We start from the raw sequence: 14,988 nt of genomic DNA on the forward strand, positions 1-14,988 counted from the left end.
ATTTTCCTTATGGCTTGTGTCATAGTTCCAGCATCTTGTCTTTAATGATAGAAGTCTGTGTGGCATCTTCTAATTGTTTATTTGGATGTTGCTCTCAATTTGCCTTCAATAATATATTCCTCTGATGATTATTTGTCTACTCTGATTATTTTAGATCCCAAAATAAATTCAGTGCTGGCAAAAAGCTTATTGTCTTGGAAATGTTAGAAATTATTTATGTTATTTGTTACATGAATTATTTGGGACTTTTTTGTTACATGAATCTTGTTCTTGTTGTTCTATCTGTTCTTGTTCTGTCTGGTATGTAGAGACAAGACAACCTACATACTGTATATATTGGATTTCTGTGTGATGTGCAATTTTGATAGCGTAGGTTCTTCTCCATGCTAGGGAATCTGGAGACATAAAGTACATACTTCTCCAGTGTGAGGAGAAGATGTTTCAGGACTTTAATGCTGGGAATGAGATGCAGCTTTTCATCTTATGTTTCTTGTTAATCCATGTGTGGAGGGATACAACAACATTACTGCAGATAGTCATAAATGGCTTTAAACTGTTCCATTATTATTGTTTTATCATTAGTTTTATCAGCTAATTCTTTTATTACAGAATGGACGGTTTCTTTTTCTCCCTTTATGTTTTACTACAGCATTTGTCACTGTTACCTTGTTCTTTGTTTAGGGACATGGGTAGTTAATTTGTTCTAATTTCTCTTTTGTTTTCAATATTTGGTTGCTTTTAAGCTGCAAAGTTTTCTATTGATTTTAAGGCGTACAATGAATATTGGAATCATAACTTTAGAAATGTGATTATGGTTTCTCACTAAACCCAAGAAATAAATCCTCAAGGATACAAAAGCTAAAGAGAATATTAAACATATATATTAAAACAACTCACAATAACTGTAAATATTTAAAGCTTTCAAAATACATAAGCAAGACTCAGAATGGAAGTGTGAAATTAACATCTGAAAACTATGCACAGAAGCCAAGCTTCTTCCTTTAAAGGATTGGTTAGGAAGCCATGTAAGTTGCTTGGTCTAAATCACCTGCCATAAATTACTATTATAGATGACTAGTGTATTGATTAGGCTCCCAGTTATTGTTACACATTAAAATGTGTGGCAGGGGAAAGATCACGTTGCAGCTCTATTAGTATAGATGACCAAGCATCATATGTAGAAAAAACTACAACTTGGTAAATTGGCCATTTGCATTTGATTCCGATGTCCAGTCACTGGAATTGATTGTTCTTAACTCCAGTTTTGAGTTGCCTCATGTTTACTCTTGGAATGAAGCTGGATCAAGTGTTCAGTCATATAAATAGAATTATATTTTCCTTAATGGTGGTTCTTTCGATATACATTTTTCATATAAACTCATAAGAATATCACTGGGAATAGAGTAGTGTTAAATCCTGAATTAATTCTTGAGACAGTTGGGTTGGTTTTATTAAAAATTTCCCCATCCTAAAGTTTGCAGAGGTAATTAATAATAATAATAATAATAATAATAATGATGATGATGATGATGATGATGATGATGTTGGAAGGGACCTTGGAGGCCATCTAGTCCAACTCCCTGCTCAGCTTGGAGGCAGGTTGTTCCACTGGTTAATTGTTCTAACTGTCAGGAAGTTTCTCCTTAGTTCTAGGTTGCTTCTCTCCTTGATTAGTTTCTATCCATTGCTTCTTGTCCTGTCTTTGGGCGCTTTGGAGAATAGCTTGACTCCCTCCTCTTTGTGGCAGCCCCTGAGATATTGGAACACTGCTATCATGTCCCCCCTCGTCCTTCTCTTCATTAAACTAGACATACCCAATGCCAGCAGCCGTTCCTTATATGTTTTAGTCTCCAGTCCCCTAATCCAGGGCTTTTCAACCTTTTCATCCATTGTACACAGGAGGGATGGAAGACGCACCAAAGCGCCCTTTGCCCTGCTCACCTTCTGCAGACGTGGCCGGAGTCCCGGGTGGGGGGAGATCCAGCACTCAGAGAAGCACACGCTAGCAACTCACAACCAGCTGCTCTTGGGGGATGGAGGCACAAAACCAGCCAGACAAGGCTCGGAGTGGTTGACCATCCCGGACTACAGCTGCACTTTCACCTTTCCTGGAGTGGCCCCCGCAGCGGAGCACAGCGCAGGGCACCAGCATGCCTCACTGCCACAGAAGCGGCCTGCCGGAGCAGCCCCAACTCCACCCCCGACAGGCCCTCGTCCCGGAGCCTCCCGCTGCTGGAAACCTGCGGCAGCGGCATAACAGGGCTTGTGAAAAGCGGGGCGGGTGGCTGATCCCAGCAAATAGGGCAAGGCCGTGTTTGTCAGCCGGCGATGCACTCGTGCAGGGCTCTCCAGGGGCTGGTGGGCCGAATGGGGACCAGCCTCTCCCTCTCCACGCTAAAGCAGCATCCGCAGAGGCAGTCCTGCGGCCCGGCTTTCTCTTGCAGAAAGCAAGCTGAAACGGAGCGAGGGAAGTTGCCAGGAATGCGAATCGGCCGATCTCACACTGCTGCAATCTCCCTCGCTCCGTTTCAGCTTGCCTTGCTCTGTTTCAGTTTGCTTTCTCTTGCAGCAAGGCAAGCTGAAACGGAGCGAGGGAGGTTGCAGCAGCGCGAGATCGGCCAATTCGCGTTCCTGGCAATCTCCCTCGCTCCGTTTCATCTTGCTTTCTCTTGCAGCAAGGCAAGCTGAAACCGAGTGAGGGAGATTGCAGCAGCACGAGATCGGCGTTTCTCAGCATGCGCCGATTTGTGCTCCTGGCAATCTCCCTCGTTTTCTACTTGCGGAGGTCGGGGCTGGCCATATGGATCAGCTGGCAATTCCGTACGGCCGGCCCCAACCTCCGCCAATGGGCTCCAGTCGGCGGAGGTCAGGGCCAGCTGTACGGAGTTGCCAACAGTGGGGGGGGAGTCGGGTGCATTTTTCCCTCCACACCCGTGTTCTGATGGCTTTGCCTTCCCTGGCGCGCATCAGGAAAACAAACGTGGGCCTCGATTCCCACCTGCTGCAGCAGGATGAATCCTCTGGGAGGGCGCGCGCCACCTGGCCGCTTTGCTTTCCCCTTTGCATTGCACATCGGGAAGAGGAGAGGGGGAAATCTCTTCAGCCCCGGGAGGGAGGCAATGTGAGGGCTGTGAGGGGTATCACAAGCTCGTGGGGGGGGGAGGAAAAGAAGATGGACACAAGTGGACACAAACACCTACCTGCCGAGGGAGTGGATGGCTCTGTCCCCTTCAGGGTCGAGCTTGTTTCCGGGGGAAGGACAACATGGTTGCTGCACAGTGAGTCTCGGGAGGGCGGGGCCTCTGCGCCTGCGCTCTTCGCGCAGCCTGGTAGGTTCCTGCAGCAGCATATTTTCCGGCAGCAAGTAAACTAGGAAGGAGCAGGGGGGAGGCGGGGGCAGGAAGGCGACGCTGCATACCACCAGCCACGTGCTCGTATACCGCCAGTGGTACGCGTACCACCGGTTGAAAAGCCCTGCCCTAATCATCTTTGTTGCTCTTCTCTGTACTATTTTTAGAGTCTCAACAACTTTTTTACATTGTGTCCAAACCTGGATGCCGTATTCCAAGTGTAGCCTTACAAAGGCATTGTAAAGTGGTATTAATACTTCACGTGATCTGATTCTCTTCCTCTGTTAATGCAGCCTAGCACTGTGTTGGCTTTTTTGGCAGCTGCAGCACACTGCTGGCTCATATTTAAGTGATTGTCCACTAGGACTCCAAGATCCCTCTCACAGTTACTACTATTGAGCAAGGTACCCCCTATAATATACCTGTACATTTGGTTTTTCTTGCCTAAATGTAGAACCTTACTTTTTTCACCATTGAATTTCATTTTGTTAGATAGCGCCCAGTGTTCAAGTCTGTCCAGATCCTCCTGTATCTTAAGCCTGTCTTCTAGAGTGTTGGCTATTCCTGCCAGCTTGGTGTCGTCTGCAAATTTGATGAGTTCCCCATTTATCCCTTTGTCCAAATCGTTGATGAAGATGTTGAAGAGCACTGGGCCCAAAACAGAGCCCTGGGGCACCCCACTACATACTTCCCTCCATGTAGATGCAGTTCCATTGAGGACCACACGCTGAGTACAGCCGGTCATCCAGCTACGAATCGATGTGGTGGTGCTGTCTAACCCACATTTTTCTGTCTTATCAAGTAGTAGGTTGTTATCTACTTTATCAAATGCCTTACTGAAGTCCAAGTAAATTATATCCACAGCATTCCTCTGATACACTAATTTTGTCACTTGGTCAAAGAATGCAATAAGGTTTGTCTGGCATGATCTGTTTTTGACAAACCCATGTTGGCTTTTAGTAATGTCCTTGTTTGCCTCTAGGTGCTCGCTGATTTGTTGTTTGATTATCTTTTCCAGAATCTTCCCAGGTATTGAGGTCAGGCAGATATGTCTGTAATTTCCTGGATCCATTTTTCCCCTTTTTTTGAAGATGAGAACTACATCAGTTCTTTTCCAATTCTCTGGTAGTTCCCCAGTGCTCCAGAATCTTTGAAAAATATACTGTAGTTCAGTGGTTCTGAGATCACATCTGTCAGTTCCTTGAGAACCTTGGGGTGTAATCCATCTGGTCCTGGTGATTTGAACTCATCTAGACTGGACAGGTGCTCACTTACTATTTTCTTGCCTATCTTAACTTGTGTTTCTATTCTGTTTTTATAGCACTATTTTTGATAGGTTGGTCTGTTTTTTCCCTTTGTGTAAAGACAGATGCAAAATACAAGTTAAAGAGTTCTGCTTTCTTCCTGTTGCTTGTCACCTTCTTGCCACTTTCCCCCACTAATGGACCAATCATTTCCTTCACTTTTTTCTTGTTTTTTACATGTTGAAAGAAGCTTTTTTTGTTATTGTTGACTTTGGTTGCAAGCCTTAGTTCATTTTGAGCCTTAGCTTTCCTCACTTCATCTTTGTAGGCTCGGGCTATTTGCTTATATTCTGACTTAGTTATGTGCCTCTCTTTCCACTTTCTATACTTGTCCTTTTTATCTTTCAATTTGTCAGAGAGTTCTTTATGCAGCCACGCTGGTTTCTTTTGAGAGCTATTATTTTTCCTCTTTGTTGGTATTGTGCTAGACTGGGCTTTTATTATCTCACTTTTCAAAATTTCCCAAGCTTCTGGAGTTGTTTTCCCCTTGAGGATTCTCATCCATTGAATCTTTCCCAAGCCCTCTCTAAGTTTATTGAAATTAACTCTCTTAAAGTCCAAGACTCTAGTTTGACTGTGTTCTATTGCTTGTGCTTCCATAATGTTGAATTCCAATATTGCATGATCACTTCCTCCCAAGGTTCCTGTGGCTTCAACACCTTCTATCATTTCATCTCTGTTAGTGAGAATTAGATCCAAAATGGCTAATACCCTAGTTCCATTCTCTACTTTTTGGGTGACAAAGTTGTCTGCTAGGTTTGTCAGGAATCTGTTTGATCTTCCACTTCGTGCAGTTTGTCTCCCAGAAGGTGGCTTCTCTTTTTGGATGCCTTTCTGTTCTTGCATGACTGGTGTGTAATACTAGATTTGCACTTCTCCCTGTCAAAAACAAGTTTTTCATCTTGGACCATGATCCCCTGCTTATTTGAGTTATTATCACAGATACCTTTAGCTGTCTCCTTAATTTCCCTATTAAGGTCAGAAAGGGCATTGTATCTGTTGTGCAGGGACAAAGCGAAAGCTTTCTGTTTGTGGTTCACAGATCTCACCCTGCCAGATCACACGGTTGTCCACACTGCCCTTCTCCTGCAGGATCTTTGTGGTAGAGGGGGCTGATAGCATGGAGGCTAAATAAAGTAGAAGGACACCTAATTGGACACCTAATTTCTGCCTGAAGAGCATGGATTACAGACCCTAGATAAATAATCTGTCCTTGTAGACTAGTGATTTGTTTACAGATAGGGCAGTTCCCAGGTTTGAAGAGGGTACCGCGAAAGACAGCTGCAAAACAAGTGTTGCACTGAACTAAGCCAGACATTCTTAGATACAAGGAATCTCAGACGCACTTGCCCTGAATGTACCGCTGCTGTTTTTGATTTTTAGTTATATAATTTGCGTGCCGTTAGGCATGCGGGCTGCTACTTTTCTGCCGCAGCCTCCCCAAAACTTACAGAATGTAGCACGTCCCAACAGCTCTGAGCAGTTGAAATACTGCTCAAAAACAATGCAGATGCAATCAGGGCCCCAAGTGCAGTTCAAATACAATGCAATCCAATCAGGGCCCTAGCTACTTTTCTGCTGCAGCCTCCCCAAAACTTACAGAATGTAGGAACTGCAGTGCCTAGAAAGGTGTGGTATTAGCAATCAGTCAGCATAGTATGAATACAAGTGGACCTCACTTAACAACTGCTGTCTAGCAACTGTTTAGCAAATTTATGTTGGTGCTGAAAAGTAACTTTACAATCAGACCTCACATTTATGACCATCCCGCAGTCACACATTTGACATTCAGGTATTTTGCAGCGGTCAAGTATTTACAACCATCAGAGAATTTTGCGATCACATTTGCATGCTCCAAAGTTGGCTTCCAACAAGCAGAATCTGGAAAATCCAGCAGTAAAATCTCAAATCATAGTCATGTGATGTCTCACTTAAAGAACCATAGTGATTCATTTAATGACTGAATGGAAAGTGATGTTGACATTTTGTTTAGAGACTGTATGGCTTAGTTATGGAGTTTCTGATTCCAGTTGTAAGCACTAACTGAGATCTACCTGTAATATTGGGCCTGGGAATCAAAGGAGTTGAGAATGATCAAGGATCTTGATGGATTCCTGGTCTATCTTACTTTACAAAACAAATATTTCAAAGTATAGATCAGTATCAGGCACATAGGTAGAGCTGTTGCCATTTTCATCTTCATCTTCGATATACCAAGAACTATTTTCTCGTACTAGCCCTGCACAGCAGATCAGTTCTTGTTGAGCTCTGTGTTAGAAGATTATGACTTGCAGTGTCATTCTGAAGGTGTACTTTCTTACTGTTTCATACTTTTCACTAAGTAGAGAAAGCAGGGCTAATTCAACATTTGTGGACAATGAAGCACTCAAAATAGATAGTGTCAGTGTATAAGTCTGTTTACAAATCTTTAGGTCAAGGATATATTAAAGTTTTATCAAGAAGCAAAAGGGATACTTTTTTCTAAAGCAAGCTCACTTCAGACACTTGAAATCTGAACAATTCTTATTAAGTAAATGCCAAGGGTTTCATATGTGAAATCTTTATGGCCAGATAAATACACATGAATTTGCAGTTCTAAACTTGTTGAAGGATTTCCATTAGAACATAGTTCACAAATCATTATATCGTGCACTAAAAAGTGAAAGCTGTACCAAGCTTCTCCCCCAAATAGGACAACCTATTTTGTGCTTATTTTCTGCATTCTGCTTTTCCATTGCTATACCCAAATTAGTTATCAAAAACAATTACTGTGTATAGAAAGATGGTATATTAAAACTGCATATATACGTTCTAGTAGGTTCACACACCACAATAAAGCATAGTTTGATCAAGTCAAAAAGTACCTAATTAGCTCTGCAGATTATAGTCTGTTAGTATAGTAACTATAGTCTAGTTACAGCAGTCTAGTTACAACTAGTTAAATCATTCTTGAACAATTGTACAGTTACTTTATTTTTCTATGTCTGCTATGAAATATAGTAACTGAGTAAGTCTGGGAGGTACCGTAGGTTTTATGTCAAACTAGAATCATGATAAACAGAATCACACTATGGAACTACAGGTAATACTTGACTTACAACCACAATTCAGCCTGGAATTTTGGTTGTAAGTCATTGTGTCATAAGTGGAGTCACTATGATCAGACTTGCTTTTACTATTGTTTTTATGATAGTTGCTAAATGAATCAGGTGGTCATAAGTCTTACTAAATGGCATTTTTTCCTGGAAAGTAGCAAAAAACATCACAAATGTGATCACATGACTATTGGACATTAGAACCGGTCACAGATACAAGCTGGTTTCCAAATGTCTGAAATGTAATCATATGACCATGGAGGTGGAACAGCAGTCAGTAAGTAACTTTTTTTGCCTCTGTGATAATTTGAAACAGTTGTTGACTGATCATAAGTCAAGGACTACCTGTATAGAATGTCCTGTTTGGTATAAAGAAATATTTTGTGATTCCTTGCAAATTAATAATCTAATGGATCTTTCTTTTCAGTTTTCTGATCTTGGTGGACACTTCTTAGCAGCAGGGTGAACAGCAGCACTCTGAAAAGCAACAAGCTACCTTTTCACAATAGCAACAGCGATATCTATAGCAATAGCACTTAGACCTATATACCGCCCCATAATGCTTTACATCAGGGGTCTTCAAAGTTGGCCATTTTATGACTCATGGACTTCAACTCCCAGAATTCCTCAGCCAAGCATGGTGGCTGAGGAATTCTGGGAGTTAGAAGTCCATAAGTTGTAAAAGGGCCATGTTTGAAGACCCCTGCTTTACATCACTCTCTGGGCAGTTTACAATGTCAGCATGTTGCCCCAATGTTTTGGGTCTTCATTTTACTGACCTTGGAAAGATGGAGGGCTGAATCAACCTTGAGTCCCATCAGGATCGAACTCTAGGCTGTTGCAGAATTTGCCCACAATGGTGCAATCCAACCACTGTGTCATGGGAGCTCCTGAGCTAAATAATTTAGCTGGATCACTTCTCTAAAGTTTCACAGCAATGATACACTAGGCTAGGGCATTGTGGGAAATTAAATCACTTGTTAAACACAGCTATTTGGATTGTTAAACTAGAACAAAGGGTAAACCTAGAGCAAAAATTATAGTAGGCATGATGATATGCTTTTAGGGACCCATGAATGGAACATGTGCCAGAACTTGCTGATACTAATTACGTAGCAGTCATATTTAGTCTGCTTCTTTGTGTGTGCAATTAATTCTGAAATTTCTGCTTTAAAAACTTGTTTTATGTCACAAAACTATACATGTGAAGTATAATTCCATCAAGTGTTTGTGAAATTGCATTCGTTAAGGAGAAGATAGTGGTCTGTCTTTTGGGGTGGGGGGAGAGGAGGGCAAACTGTTTACAATAGTCACATAAGAAAACCTTTAATGAGAGGTTTACGTTAAGAATCTCATTAATGGAGTATGCTATAAATGTTGAAGTAAAAAAAGCTAAAAAGAAATAGGTAGTCTTAGGATATTTTTAGTAATGCAAAACAAGGAACATTCATATTTCCCACAGTATAAAAACAATTAATTAAAGTGCTATAAATTGGATTTACCAGCTTTCCAGATTTTTTAAAGTGAGTGGTATTAATATGGACATGAATAAAAATGAAATAGAAATGGTTAGTTTCAAAATTTTCTACAAAAATTAGAACTGAAAAATTTATAGGAGAGAAAATTTTGAAGTTATTTAGGAAGTTTATATTGAAATCTATATGGGAAGTTGCTCTAGAGCACAGGTGTCAAACTTGCTGTGTCATGTGACATGTTGCGATTTATCGTGACTTTTTTCACATTGCTGGAGCTGGGATGGGCACGGACAGCCTCTGTATGATGCAATCGGCCTGTGGGCTGGCAGTTTGACACCCCTGTTCTAAAGCAGGGGTCCTCAACCTTGGCAACTTTAAAACTTGTAGAGTTCAACTCCCAGTATTCCTCAGCTATCAGCTGAGGAATTCTGGGAATTGAAGTCCACAAATCTTAAGTTGCTAAGGTTGAAGACCCCTGTTCTAGAGGTTACCAGTAGTAACCAGAAGTTTAAAGTAATTCTACTGTTATAGTAACAGAAACTTCTAATGTTACAATATGATTATACTTTACATGTTTAAAAAGGACTATGTAATTTTTAGTACTTGCATTCAATACTATCCATCAACTGAAAAAGATGTGTATTGGAAAATGTTTCCATTTTGCTTTTGTGATTTTGGATTTATTTTTATTTTCATATCTTTTTTTTAGAAAAAATAATGTTCATATTGAGTTAATGTATACGTAGCTCTTTCAAGCTTTGTGTTTTTAAGATTTGATAGTAGAAATACATCTCTTGACTTGCATGTGAATAAAAAAGACCAGGACAGTGAAAGAAAGCCATCTACCGCAAGGAATCTTGTTGTTCTGTTCTGAGATATTAGGCATCTGTTTTCTTGTGTGAAACAGGTTGGACAAGTCTATACAGGTCTCCTCATCAAGCTGAAAAGATGATGGAAGTTGCCTCGATAAAGCATTTTATGCCATCTCAAAACCTAGGTGCAAGGAATGGTAGACAATGTTTCTTCATGAAACAGATTCATGTTGCATTCTGTCCCAGGAGAGGCAATTCTATAAATGTTTACTGAACTTTTGGATTGGGAGCCATTGCTTTAGATCCGTTCTGGTGTGAAAAATCTTTCCTGTAATGGCAGTTTCGGTGAAAACAAATTTACTGTCCTAAAAATGAAAGAAATTATGTAAAATGGTATTATTGGTAGAGAAAGAAAATTAGATCCTTTAGAGCCTGAATGGCATAACCTATAGTATTGCAATAATGATGATAGGCACAATTAGCAATTTAAATTTCCGACGGAGGATAGCCTCAATCACACACGATGCTGCAAGCACCCTCTCCTTTGATGACTAGTAAAAGGGAAGTTGTTCTGCTCTGGGCAAAGTGCCACATTAATGCTTGTTAGTTCCTCATTATCTCCCTGCTGCTATGAGACATTCTCTAGTTACTCATAACTCCTAATGAAGTGCTGAAATATTTGCTGTGGAGAAATTGTGAAATGGCTGGGTTTTTGAGCATTGGCACAATCTGTTACTCCTTAGAAAGCTAAAAGGGAGTGTAGTGCCAAGATTCCTTATTGAGGGCTTACATATATGACTGTTAATTAAGTTAATTTTATGCAATTGTTTTGTTTCAGATTTGCTTTTCAAGAACACAGAATGGAAAATAAATAGGGCAGCCTAGTACCCTCAGTGTTTTGGAGCTTTAAGTTTTAAGTCTCATGCATGTGGCCTTACTGTGAATAATGGGAATTAATCCAAAACATCTACAGCACTCTGTTTTGGCCTTGAAGTGAATTTATAAATGGAACAATTACTGTTCTGTTCAGGATGGGAAAATAAGGTATATATGTTTACATTCTTTACATTTCTAGGGTTCTGTGGCTTGAGACTGGAACCCATTTCCTTAATAGATTAGATTAATGATTAATATATCCTTTCTAATATTTGGTTACTATAGGAATAGGGATTCTACATAATTAAAAAAATCATTACTTATAGGGATTTAATCCTATGTTTTAGTTCGGATTTGGGGGAAGTAGAGTGAGGATAGCTTCTGATTGGCTCATTCTCATTTTCTCATTAAGGGAGTGAAAAGAGTAGAATTTAATAAAGAAAAGATGAACGTAGATATCCATAGCAAATAATCTCAGTGTACTGGCACTCACCATACAAATGAAGACAGAATAGAAGTGGAAGATAATAGAAAATGTTAGAAAAGAAAAAAAACATGGTTTTGTAAGTAGCAAGATCACAGTACAGGAGGAAGAATATTAAATCCAGGTGCCTGTTTGTTTGTTTCTTGTGCGTGCCACTAAGAATCAGTAAATAATGCTATACAAGACTTGCATATTTCAGTATAAATATCCAATGTGCCAGTATCATTGAAAAATAGTATACAGAAAGGATGTGTGGTATTGCTGGACCATTTTTTTTAAAAGTATCCTTTTAGTTTAAGGTCATAACATAGGTTATGGAAAACTTCACACAGGAACAAAAACAGGGAAAAATATTAACTATATTATCCATTCTTTATTTTCTGTAGGAATTCTTTTAATGTATGGTCCAGGAACCAGTGACTAATCATTAGATTTATATTTCCTGTCTGTAAAGTGTTAAGAGGTCAGTGAAATCAGAAAACAATGCCTTTGGCCATCCATTATGAGTAACAGACTTGGCCTACTTTGTTGAAAGCGATTATCAAGCTAAATAAGGCATTTTTTAAAAAAACTGGGTCCTTACTTTACTTCTCTTATGGTCTACGGAAGAAAATCTCACAAGAAATTGAAGCTTCTTAGCAATTTGCTAAAATAGCAAGCAATCTGACTGACCTTGCACTGCTATTTTACTAATTCTTTTGAAAAAAAAATATTTTTTTCATTCAAGCAATGAACAAAATCTTGAATCATTTTGCTATTGTTTCAGTTTAATAGATGGTAATTATTTTTTTAATCAGAAATGTTGGTCAGAAGCTTATTTTATAATACATATTAATGTATGGATTGAATTGCTTGTAAAAAAAAATCAAGCAACTGAGTTATAAGGGAACCATCTTGATGCTGTATTTCCTTATTTGCATCCTGAAAAGAGATGCATGTGAACTGTTGCTATATAGTCCACTGTGTACGTATGTATATATGTGTCCATCAATCCATCCACTCCTGTGCTGCCTCATGTTTTAAATTGCAAATCAAAAGAAGTACAAGCTTTGTTGTATTTATTTTTTTGTATATGGCCCAGGGTCATATAAGTTATCTAAAAAAATATGTTAAACAAATAAATATCTTACAAATGTTCCTAAACATTCTACTTATTAAATGTATGTTATTTTTGTATGCTCATCAATTGCATTTTTATTTTATAAATATGTGGTTCTTTGACTAAGAAACCAGGCAGTTGCCAGCCAATTATGTAAGTTTAGTGCAGGAGGCTAATAGTCAGTCTAGGCACGAGTAGGTAAGGTACAGTAATGAAACAGAAAGAAGAAGAATATAATTTATAGTCATATATTGAGAACTTCTAAAGGGGCTGACTTTCTGATAGTACAAGAGCACAATTTTAAAGTCTTATATATAGATGCATTCCTAGAGATTGCTCTAAGACATATTCAATACAATAGTGTAATTTTGCTGCAAAAAGTTATATACAATACAATATTTTGATGAATCTTCTGCAATATATTTTACTTTCACTTGACCAGATGTTGGTATATTAGATATTCTGGTTGTTTTAACAGTTATCGTAATGGAACAACCACATTTGGGAAGAGGAATTTTGGAGAATTTTTCCCCTTATTTTTTCCCCTTTGATCTTTTTCTTACTTTTGCAAACCTTGGACCTGCATACATTTTCGTGCTTGTGGGTAATTCTTCTGCTTTTTTTGGCAGCAGAAGAACTGGCATGATGGGACTAGCAGTGGTTTTTATTTTAAGGCTTTTGTAATTTAAAAATTCTTTTCAGAGGTTTGAGAATATGTGTAAACAAATGACTAGAAGACCTTTTATTTAGCGCCTGTCTCTGTCTCTCTCCCAATCTCCCTCTTTCTCTCTTGTATGTGTATAAAAAATTCCCTCCTTGTCCTTATAGGTGGCATGTGTTTTCCTCAATCTCAGGTCTTCTACTAGAGGTCTAGGAGTTTTGAGGGTTCTGCACTGTATCTTAGCTGTCTCTAGGACTGCACTTTTTTGGATAGAGAGTTGATGTTGTTCCTTGGATCTGTTGAAGTCACTCTCCCAGTTTAGGAGTGAGAAGAGACCCAAGACACAAGCATGCATGCACGATGCTCTGAATCTTAGATGTGTAACATAGTCCAGATGTAGCACTCTTAACAATACTTTGTAGGTATTGTAGATACGATTGAGCAGGACCAGGTACTGAAGGCCGTCTAAACGTACAGTCTGAGTAATTGAAAGTGCTCCAGAAAGAGATGCTTCCTGGTTATGGCCTTGGCCCAATTTCACAGGTATCTCAACAACAAAAGACCTGGTCAGCAGTCCTTTGGAAACCCCATTTTGCATTTGTGATCACTTCCATCACAGCTGCTGCTTCGGAGGTCACAGGTGCTCCTTCTGTTATCCCTGTAGCAGGCATAACAAGGACATGAGGCAGGACCAGGTAGCTAGGGATGCAAAAGTGCAAGAAGGAGGAAACACCTTAGAAGAAGGAAGCCAAGCTTGGCTAACCTGCCAGAAAGTTTTTTCTTCTGGGCAGAAAGGCACTGAGAAAGGCTGCAGCACAGGCTGTGAGCAAGCAAGCAACATCTCTCTCCTTGTTGAGGGAAGGAAGGAATGAAAGGGGAAAAAAGCAAACACAAACCACCACCACAACAAAAACAAAAACAAAGCAGGGAGGGAAAAATCTCTTTTCAGCCAAGAGAAGAAAAAGAAGAAAAGCAGAGTTGAGAAGCTCTTTGAGAAAATAAGGTGTATGTTGGCCCCGTAATAAAGCCAGATGTTGGTGTTCTGTTTAATGAAAAATGCTGCTAGGTGGCCAAAGTGAACTATTTCACAAACGTTTCACTGTATTTTTTATTTAATGAATTTATATTCCAAGACATACCATTTTTTAATTTTTGATCCAATAGAGATTTTTGACTGCAGTGTTGTGGCTCTTGAACTATTGAGCAGCACTTCTAGCTATATGATTTAGAGATCATTTCCAAAAGTCTCAGAAGGGCTTCAGGAGATGCCCTGATTTAAATGTGGCTAAGTATATCAAGTGGTGCCCAAGGAATTTCAAGGGGTCAAAACTCTTTTCAACTAAAAAGCCTCCTCATTTTTCTTGCTCTTCTGGTTTTTTTTCTGCTCATAGATTTAAAGATCAGCCTTTCTTTTGTTGTTGTGTTCCCACCACCCCCCAAACTCTGCTTTTAATAAAGAATATGTGTATTTAAACCTCTGGATTAAAGGCAATGCCACCGGGTTTAAATCCAGGTTTATCAGCTTTATTTTTAAATTGGATAATTTTAATGAGTATTAAAGAGAGGCTAGATCTTTGAATAAAATGATCAGGATATAAAATTACTATGCTTATGCAAATGGCTAAGCCATGGCTTCATAATTTGCAGTGGCATTAGGCTTGGCAGTGTTTACACTTGTTAATGAGTTCTTTTATGAATGATAATTGATCCAACTCATTATCATATGAAACCCTTGATCATATGCCATTAGTTTGGAAAGTAATGAATGGTCTATTTGATTTTTGGTGTAATGAACTAATTAGACTAATTAAAATCAATATGTGTGCCAATAT

Source organism: Vipera berus (genome assembly GCF_964194415.1).
Source record: "Vipera berus genome assembly, chromosome: 3".
In the NCBI taxonomy this organism is placed as follows: Eukaryota; Metazoa; Chordata; class Lepidosauria; order Squamata; family Viperidae; genus Vipera; species Vipera berus.